This window comes from Trachurus japonicus, chromosome 17 (assembly GCF_045865225.1).
Source record: "Trachurus japonicus isolate A0001 chromosome 17, Traja_1.0".
NCBI classification, from domain to species: Eukaryota; Metazoa; Chordata; class Actinopteri; order Carangiformes; family Carangidae; genus Trachurus; species Trachurus japonicus.
In genome coordinates, this window is record NC_140923.1 from 16,718,730 (window position 1) to 16,729,931 (window position 11,202).

General features: G+C 40.5%; 1 protein-coding gene across 1 annotated transcript in view; it reads left to right on the forward strand.

Annotated features, from left to right (window-relative positions):
* Positions 1 to 11,202, forward strand: part of clul1 (clusterin-like 1 (retinal)) — a 279,095-nt gene that overhangs the window by 266,666 nt on the left and 1,227 nt on the right. The window lies entirely within an intron of this gene.

Below are 11,202 nucleotides of genomic sequence, written 5' to 3' on the forward strand. Positions count from 1 at the left end.
AAAACACACGAACAGCAAAATTCAGCTCAGCTCCAGGCAGCGGATAAGAGCGCAAAAGCTCCGCGCCCTCAAGGACAATTATTACACCAGTGTGCCATTATAGCTTACCTGTTCCTTTTTCTGCTTCCAAAAAGTTAATTTAAAATAAGAGCAAGACTGTTGAAGAGTGTGTGACAGCCAGGACGCACGGCTGCAGGTTAGATATCAGACTGTCAGAAACAAAAGGTTTGTGGGCAGCAGCTGAATGGACGAGCAGGAGATTCACTCACTCGCCTTGTGCCACCGCTGCGTCCCCAAAGGTGCGCACTGGAAGCCCGACTGCTCATTCAGTGACATCAGAGGCTGAGCCAACAGATTTGACAATATCCAGCAGAAACCAGCAGAAACCACACTCACCACGCTCAGCTCGAAATATAATCTATCACGCACATTTTACTTATTTTTTAGACTTTGGTGGGGGGGTTTATATCTAGTAAAACGCAGCACAAATGGCCCCTCACACCGTTCAGACACCTGCTTGCTCATTCACTTATTATAACCTTTTTTTAGGCCATTTTTTTTAAATGTTGTCTTTCTATTTGAAGCAGTTTACTTTTTCAGTAAAGTAAAACTGAGTACGCCACAGTGTCCACATCTTTCTGAAAATGTTTAAATTCCCATCAGTGCTGCCATAAGATGTTCCCTAGCAACTCCTGTGAGAACTGCCACTGCAATGCAAACATGCAGAGTCCTATCAGATGTTGAAGAGCTATGAAGTAAGAAGGACACTTAACAAGCAACCTACACATGATTGCATCCCATGCACATCACCTCATAGTGTGTAAAAAAAAACAACAACAAACAAAAAAAACAGGAGCACTGGTTTTCAGTAGAACTCACAATAAAAACTGCGCGTTATTGTGTGGCCTGTTTTCACCCAATTTATGGTCAAAATTAGTTTTGCTGCAAGAAAAAAAGTGTAATTTTCATAATTTTCTTTCAGCATCATTTCGTCTCATAACTTTTATCTCATCAATTTTCTTCTTCCAATTAACTCACTTTTTTTTTCTGCTGCCTTTAAAAAATGAATGTACTAATCATTCCCACAACAAGGAGAGATGTGCTGAGAGCTCAGGGGAGGAAAAAAAAAAAGAAAAGAAACTCTCTCTGTCTTTAAATAAAGAAAACATCCATGTTGACAGAAATCACAACCAGTTCTCTCCCCCCAACACACAGGACACAGATTTAAACCGGCACATAATTAAGCGGGCGCTGTTTCCTTTCCCTCAGTCATTTCATGCACTAACACCCGTTGCTTAGAGACCCATCATGGCCAGATGTTGCTTGAGTGACAAAGCCTTTTTGTAGGTGTGTTTCTATTGTTGAGGACTGTGCAGGCTTGACTTTGTGAGACAGTCTCTCTCTGTGTTTGTCAGTACAAATATTTGATGCAACTTCATCGACGGAGGTCCTCCTTGAACCTTGAACTGGCAGCATCTCTCCTCCAGTGAGAGGAGGGGGGGAAAGAAAGAGACAGTTTCTGCCGGTACGCATCGCTTAATCCTAATGATACAGGTGCCAAAGGTCTGTTTGTGCACAGATACGATTTGCTACTCTTCCTCTGGCACTTGAACAGGTTGTTTTATTTGAGTTCCAGAGGAGGAGAGCAAATGTTTGTTATAGCCTTCAGCAGATGATGTTGAGAATAAATCCCTGTTTGCATTTTTACTGCCCTGTGCACAATAACCCGAGGTGATGTCTATTCACTAGTACGCTTCAATTACTGGTTTCATGAAGGAGAGAAGCATTCAACACTAAGACCTTTTGGAGTTTGCTCATTTCGTGTTTGGAGAAAAAAAGTTTGTCTTTTTGTGTTGGAGTTTTCCCCAACTGCTTGTGCAGGATTTTCGAAGTGTGGCTCACTCATCTGATTACTGTCTCATTTCGGCGTGTTTCATTTATCCTTTTCGAATTAAAAAACCATCACAAATCTCCTTGTGCATTGTCATCTCCCTGTGGAATCCCCCCCTGCTCCTGAACAGTCAGCGCTATTATGCATCAACATGGAAAACCTCAATTTCCCAGCAGCTTTAAGGGAGATAAAAGACGCCCTTTCCCACAAAGGCAAAATGTTGATTTCACACACAAAGCCTTCCCCATGCGCAACACAACACTCGTCTGATCCTGCTGCTATATTATTGATTAAACTTCAAAATATCTGCCTCCCATCCCACACTCATCCAGGCCTGTTATCCAAGGAGGAAACACTTTCCACCGAGTGCAAATAGCCACAAGTTGCACCTATAGGCTGCCAATGTCACCCCACTGTTCTGGAAGGTAAGTTTCGAAATAAACAGATGATGACGTATATGAGCAGTAAGTTAATTGGGTTTGATACATGAGGAATGAAACAAGAGAAAATAAAAGGACAGATTTTTAGTTGATGAAACGTGAGGACAGTTTTGTCTGTTGTCGTCATGTCTGTATGAAATGTTATTTTCTGTCAGAGCAGCTCAGTGGAAACAGCTGCCTGATGCTGCTGCACTGAGACTGAGCCAGAACAGTGAAGCTGGGGCTCATTAAACCAAAACAAAGAGCTGAAAGACGCCAAAAACCTTGAGTGATAGTTCTCTGTGGGCTCCTCAAGCAATGCTTTTCACATTATCTAACGGTCATGGGACTCATTGTTAACATGAAGATACTGTCTAGTGCAGCTTTTAATGCGAAAACACAGAAACGATCATCTGGATTCATTTTTTTATCTGTAAATATTAGCATTTTAGCTCAATAGCTTCCAGGTCATGTGATCAATTGACTCAAAGTCAGTGTGGGATCATAGTACTCCGCTGGCTGCATGAGATACACCTCTTGTTTTTACATTTTACTGTAAATCTCTAAATATTTTTTATTAGTTATTAGCATTTTAGCTCAATAGTTTCTCAATATGGTATCTCTGCTTTAAATATCCCACATTTTTATTTTGAAAACAGGAATACGGTACACACTGTAGCCGTCTTCTCCGTGTGTTTACTGTAAAGCCTGTAAACTGTGCATGTGAAATGTTGGAGGGGCTTGCGAATATCCAACTTACAGTAAAATAACTTCACTGCGGTCAGTCACCAGACCAGTTTATTTATTTTTTTAATCTATTTGGGGGGACTTTTTTGCCTTTATTTGACAGTAGTACAGTGAGAGAAAAGGGAAATGGGGAGGCAGATAGAGGGGTATGTCATGACATAATATATTGCTTTTACAAGTGTTTAGAGGCGTTGGAGCGTGTAAAGAGCCTAATAATATCTTAAAGCTTTGGAGGAGAAAAAAGCAGAAGTAAAAGAGTAAAATTCTGTTCGATATGAATTGATAAATGAGTGACAGATGGATGGACGGATGGATGGATGGATGGATGAGTCAGATATTCAACAGATAGATAGATGGGTGGGTGGGTGGATCCCATAGAATGGATGGATGGATGGATGGATGGATGGATGGATAGATAGATAGATAGATTCCCAATTCCCAAAGCTTTCAGAGCTCAACTTCATATCTCCTACCACCAAAGTGCAGTTTCACAGAGGTAATGTTCCTACTGGGCTGTTTGCAGTCACACCAGGTTGGAGTTACCTGCCGGTTCAAGTACAATCAATGACTTCCAAATTAAATAATATATTGTTTTTACAAAGCGTTTAGAGGTGTTAGCCACGAAAGAGCCTAATAATACTGTAAAGCTTTGGAGGAGACAAAAGCAGAAGTAAAAGAGGAAAATTCTGTTCTATATGAATTGATAAATGAGTGACGGATGGATGGATAGATAGATAGATGGATGGATGGATGGATTAGTCTGCCAATAGATAGATGGATGAATGGATGGATGAGTCAGTCAGTCAGTCAACAGACAGATGAATGGATGGGTGGGTGGATCTCAGAATAGATAGATAGATAGATGGATGGATAGATAGATAAATAGATTTGCATATAAATACACAGTGCAACAGTTTCTCTGTGCAGCATATATTAGAATAAAGAATATACACAATATAATAAAATATACATATCAACACTGTTGATATTGCAGCTGCTGTTTTCTCCTGTTGAATTTTTCAGTTATGTTAACAGCTTCATTCTCATTGATGCCTGGAACTGGCCCCACGGGGGAAAGAAAGCGGTCTCCTCAGGTGCAGAAACAAGGTGAATGTTTTAAACTTATATATATTGTCAGACAGGAATAACCAACCGGCAGAAAAGTGGTGAGAGGAAGAAGTTGGGTGTTGTTGTCCCGGATGTGGGATTCGAACCAGGGTTGACTGCAGCGAGGACTATGGCCTCTGCATATGGGGCGCCTGCTCAACCCACTGATCCACACGGTGCCCTAGTCCCCAGTGTGTTAGGTAAAGCACTAAAACTACTGCAGTCTATTCACTTTAGCCTTCGCAACCCACTGCTGCTCAAACACAACTGTGTTACAACCTCTACCAACCACCAACTATTGGTACAACAAACTGGTAAAACCCAAGGTGTTGAGTATACAGTAGGTGGTGAATAAAGCGTAGGAGGCTAATGGCGGCTGTGGCTCAGGAAGTAAAGTGGGTTATTTGGTCGGTGGTTCGATTCCCAGCTCCTCCTGTCCATGTGTCGAAGTGTCCTTGGGCAAGACTCTGAACCCACAGTTGCCCTCCGATGTGAATGTGTTTTAATGATTAGCTTCCAAAAATGTGTCTGTGAACAGTGCTGCATGAATGTGTGTGTGAATGGGTGAATGTGACAAACAGTGTAAAGTGCTTGGAGTGGTCCGAGTGCCTAGAGAAGCGGTACAGAAGTGCATTTACAGTGTAATGAGGTGTTTATCAACAATTATATCTGAGGCTGTTGTATTGTATTGTCAAATAAAACTGGGTACATTTATATTAACGAGAGAAAACTAAATAATGAGAGGATATTAACAGACAAGCCTCTCTATATAATACAGCAATGATATAACGTTTCTAAAATCTAAATAGGTAACACTTTACAATAAGGGCCCCTTAATTAACGTTAGTTAGTACATTATTAAGCATTAATTAACTGTTTACAGATATATTAACAATCATTATTATGTATTACTTAGGATTAGGACACACATTCATTTATGTAGCCTATTAGTAAGCAGTTAATTAATGTTTACTACTCAAAGTTAGTTAATAAATTATTAAGTAATAATAAAAGTTGAATAATGTAATTAGTTATCATTATGTATGCATTACTCAGCATTAATTAACACATTAGTATATTAGTGTTGCCTCTAAATATCCTGTGGTTATTTGTCTATGGTAGTATGCCAATCTCCCTCCACCACTGATGTTGGGGCTTAACAATCTGTTCCTACTGATGAGACGTGGTATAATTTCTTTAGTTCTATAGCTACAGATGACTCCCATCAAGCTCCGTCAACAATTACAGTAATGCTCGTAACAATGTTTCATTATGCCAAGATTTCTATTCATCACGGCTCTTTGTTTGAAACCTCCTGAGAGGGCGAGGAGAAGAGGGCTGAGATGCCCTTTGTCCGTCACTGTCCATTCAAACCCACACTTCTTTCAAGGACTAAGCTAAGAAAAAAGAAAGAGAAGTCTTGCTTCACGCCTTGTAGGATAATCCAGACAGATTTTAAAAAGGTTTTCATCCAACGCAGACATTTTTACCCATGTACATTAAATGGCCCTGTTATTGTTCATCTTCATCTTGGCATCTCTGTACTCAGTAGTGAATACTTTGAAATCGTTCCTCATTAGCTGTGTGGCCATGTTTCTACTCTGAAGTGTAATATGATATTCATCAGTTCCTTTCACCTACAGTAAGTGGACTCATGACCTTTAGTTATTTCATTAATTCACAACTGTCCCTCATGCAGCCTTGAAACATGAATCTACTAATCACCCCCACAACAAAACCAAATGAAGGAGCTCAGGAAGAGAAACTCTGGCTTGAAATTATGTCTTTAAAAAATCCAACACAGACATTTGTACTGTACCCGAGTACTTCATCACACCAGATCTGTATTCAGCGTTGAATACTCTGAATCCACTCCTCATGAGATGCTCCAGCGGTTTCACCGGCCAAGAGCAAAACATCAATACTGTTAATTAAAACACACAGAATATATTCACATAGTTTAATACTAGCATGTGTCAGATGCCACTTTGTGCGTTAAAATTGTCTAATCTATCTATCTATCTATCTATCTATCTATCTATCTATCTATCTATCTATCTATCTATCTATCTATCTATCTATCTATAGTATCTACCCACAGCTGAGCAGCGAACACACATTTGGGGTGAAAAGCAGCTTTGTATGCACATCATACACAGGTACCCAGATGGCGTGGTCACTTCAGGTCTGTGTGTGTCTGCTCTGGATGAAAATGACTTGGTTTGTGAAAAAGTGATTGGCATGTGTTGTTTTATTTGTCCCCCCTTGGTCCAGGAGCTGGATTTCTGCTCTCTGTCTGTGGGTAACGATGTGGAACAAAATGTTCTTAGTAGCTGCGCTGACATGTGAAATCCACTCAGATAATCTTGTCTTAACAACAACAACACAACCACCCAACTTCTGCATCAGTACACACTCTTCCTCTCACCACTTTTCCGTCGGTTGGTTATTCCCATATATACAAGTTCAAAACATTCACCTTGTTTCTGCACCTGAGGAGACCGACCTTTCTTTCCCCCGTGGGGCCAGTTCCAGGCATCAATGAGAATGAAGCTGTTAACATAACTGAAAAATTCAACAGGAGAAAACAGCAGCTGCAATACCAACAGTGTTGATATGTATATTTTATTATATTGTGTATATTCTTTATTCTAATATATGCTGCACAGAGAAACTGTTGCACTGTGTATTTATATGCAAATCTATTTATCTATCTATCCATCCATCTATCTATCTATCTATCTATTCTGAGATCCACCCACCCATCCATTCATCTATCTGTTGACTGACTGACTGACTCATCCATCCATTCATCCATCTATCTATTGGCAGACTAATCCATCCATCCATCCATCCATCTATCTATCTATCCATCCATCCGTCACTCATTTATCAATTCATATAGAACAGAATTTTCCTCTTTTACTTCTGCTTTTGTCTCCTCCAAAGCTTTACAATATTATTAGGCTCTTCCGTGGCTAGCACCTCTAAACGCTTTGTAAAAACAATATATTATTTAATTTGGAAGTCATTGATTGTACTTGAACCGGCAGGTAACTCAGCGAATAACTTATTTATGGTTGAGAACAGCCTGTAAACTCCAACCTGGTGTGACTGCAAACAGCCCAGTAGGAACATTATCTCTGTGAAACTGCACTTTGGTGGTAGGAGATATGAAGTTGAGCTCTGAAAGCTTTGGGAATTGGGTAATGTGCGGCACAGCTAACGTCACAGCATGGGATAACAGATATTCACAGCGTAATGTTATACACAGGAGGATTATTGTCCGGATGAGTGCCAGGCGTAAACACTCTGGTTTTGGGGATTTTCCTCAGATGCAGCCTTAAATCGAGCACCATGCTGCGTGGCTGTCAGCAGAGTCTTGTTTTGATTGTCACTATGGGAACAGCCGGTCTCTGACCCATGGTTACAAGAGGGAAGAGGGATTTGATCGATGAAGCAAGGTAACAATACTCTTTTCTCAGCGAGCTCATATAACAGAGTGGCCGGCTGAGCAGATGAAGATGTCAAATACAGATCAATTTGGAGGCATGAGCCGGAAACTCTTCACCTGGTAAAGTACTTGAATATTTATTAAATATCCAGACTTATAAAAAAAAAAAAACAGGCTGACCGAGGGAGCGAAGAAACGCGTGGCCTCAGGGGAGTTTCATCTATAAAACAAAACCTCAGAGGCTGAGTGAAACACAAACAGCCAGTTTGACCGTGAACAACAAATGTGGGTAGCATAATAAAAAAAAAATGCAGTGGGGGAAGAAAAACCATCTGTTTCAGAGTCCAGAGTTCACTCAGTTGTTGCAGGTGAGGATGCACAGGGACCGCAGAGTACCTGCCACTGTAAATAAGCGCTCGGAGAGCAAAGCAGGGCCAGGCGACTGCAGCCAGAGGCGGTGAGCCTCCACATAAATATTGACTCTGTGAACATCCCAGCTCTCCAGACCTTTTTTCAGATGTGAAAGCACGAGGGACGAGCGCGTCGTCAGAGTTTGCAAAGACAAAAACCTCATTTGAATGCTCGCTGGCAAAGTTTAAGGACAGGTTACATGCACAGGAGGAAACTGTAGGTGTTTGCATTGAAGAGCCGTCTTTATCCATCAAGGTTAGAAACAAAACAATGTCTTACTCTGAGAAAGTAAGGTTGCATGATTTCTTCGGAGGACTCAGAGGTGGGAGAAAAAAGAAAAAAGAGTTTAATTTCAGCGCTGAAGGCATCACGAAGCAGATCACCCACGGGTACGCTGACGCCAGTGTGGCCATGTGAGTATAACGCAGGCAGTGTAAATAATAATGTCTCCAGATTAAATGTCAACTTGATGCAGATCTCGTAGCTTTGTTGACATAATAAATGTTCAACTGAATATTGAAAAGCTTTGAGCAAAACTGTACTTATGAACATGTGTTGTATAGTACACAAAGTATATGCATTATGTCTTAATCAACAGAACATATTTATAATACATTAACACATAGTAACAAAGTCTGTACTATGTCTACTATATCAGTGAGAACAGAAGCTGTTATCATCACCAACTAAAGCTGCAGCTGAATAAAAAGAAGCCTGTTATATTAGATTAGGACCTGATTGTGCGACTGTAGTTGTCGGGTTACACAATAACTCCCCTTGATGCTGTTAGTCTGCAGACTTCACACTGTAACTCTAATACCGTGGTCACAGTGGAGAGTTAGAAAAAAAAGCAGATGAAAAGTGATGCAACAGAAATTGTGTTTTTTTTCTTCTCCCATAATGCAACTTTGTAATAGCCCGAGGCCCTGATAGCCTCAGGATCTGTAAACATCCCCTTACATTTCTGAATATTTAATCCATATTTCTACCTATCTATACATACTGATTAGTGTATCTAGAAATGATGTGTTGAAAGGTTGTTTCTTGAGTTAAAATAACAGTAATTAATTGGACGGCTTGAGAAAAAAACAAACATAACAATAATTAATCCCATGGCTTTTCTTTCAAACATGTCGACATTGATGGAGCCGTATCGTCCAACAGGGATTCATTACAGAGAAAAATGAAATGCGGCACATAAACTTGGCACAGTATGGTACAAAGAAACAGCCTTGGGTGTTTTTTTCTTAGTCACATTCAGAACCCAGCCTCAGTCCCCTCTCAACACTCCCCATTACAAACGTCCAAACACATTCACACAGCTGTGCCTTCCCCGTATATACGAGGACTCTGCGGCTTTGGTAAACATCGGTCCTGATTGTTGCAGTCACTGCGTGTACTGGACGAGCTGTGATACTGAAGGGAGAGCTGTGAAAAGGCGGCGTTCGGTCAAGGTCGGAGGAAAAACGCGGTCAAATGCCTGAGATTTCAATTTCAATTTGGATCCAACAACTCACATCGGCAGTTTTATCCTAACTTACTTGTCAGATTGCGACAAAATTGTTTCTTTTTAAGAGTCATGCTTCAACAACAAATCGGTTTTGGTCGTTTTTCGGGGGTGGGGTTGTTGATAGAAGGTGTGAATACTGTTTCAAGGACTTTGGTCTTTCTGTGATGGCTTGAGAACTTGAGTAATTGTTTCCTGTGATACAACTTCACACAACATCAGCTCAGCGAGTCATCTTTAATAAACACCCATTCCTTGTCTTTAAAAGCTTTATATTTAAAGAGATGTGAATGTGTCATCTGCTTTTCCACCGTCATGAAAAGATTGGACTAAGATGGCAATAATGATGGGATGGAGAAATAGTTCTCAGATGGGGAAAAAATCCACATCTTTTCAGTCAAGTGAAGTCAACACAGGTGTGGAAGAAAAATCCTGGAACAATATGACAGGACCTGACGAGACCAAAGTCAAACGATTTGGCCGTAATTCACTCATGTTCACACAGAGATAAAATAAACGAAACTAAGAACCATTGCAGCTCAGTATTAACAGGTTTTTCAAGCGAAGCCTCCCACCATCAGCCCAAGAGCCGAAAACACAGAGGCAATGGATCCTTTGAGAAGAAGACAAGCGATTCAAAGCACGAAGCAAAGTCATGCCGGGGATAGTTTAGAAAGAATGAGCTCAAAGTTTTTGCCACGGCCTTCCCAGCCTCCCGAGGTGAATACAATAGAAACCCTGTGGATAGATGCGGAGAAGGCCGTACGTGGCAGACAGCTAAGACATCTGGTAGACTTGGAAACAAAAATGGCACGAAGAATGGGTCTGAAATCACATCTGAGGGGACGCAAAGCTGCTCAAAGGGAACCCACAGAGGTTGGCGGAGGTTAGAGAGACGAAGGGACGGCATACAAAGTAGAGTAGAGGACACTTCACAAAGGAGAATGAAAGTTCTGATTTAATCTATATCATACAGACCGTCCATTTTACTGTTAAATTGCTGATGAAGGGAAATCTGTTCTAACTTAATATCAATGCTGGTGAAAACACAATCTGTCATTTTGAAGTCAAGGAGGTAGATATTTTTACACCCAAGTGTTTGTAAATATCTTTATATGTGATTACTGTAGTAGGTGTATGACATAACCACCTCTGAATTAAACATGAAACGTTTTACACATTTTCTGACCGTGTTGACGGAGAATTTGAAGAATGTATAACAGAGCTGATTTGCATTAGATTGCCCTGATTTTCATGTTTCTTTTATAAATGAGTGGGTTATGATATGGTGAGTTAGAAACATACTGATTTCCATGTAGGAGTTTAGTGTTTTTAGGAATTAAAAAACAAAAATCTTCTTATAAAATAACAAGTCATTAACACTGACTTAAATCAAATTAGTTTTTATTATTCCTAACTAGAGGGACGGTTTGAAGGATGAACTTGAAGGTTACATTTATCCTCAGCCTGAAGGCAGATGTGGGTAAACATGACAACAGAGAGGCGTGTGCTGCTGTCACTGCCTGGGAGCCAATTGAATATGGTCTGATAAGAAAACTCAATAATCTTATCAAGTTAACCTCATTAAATCCCCTTGTTATTTAGCCGTTGTAGCCTCAGCAACGACTGAATCCTCGCACAGGAAAAGTCACACATGTCACAGGAG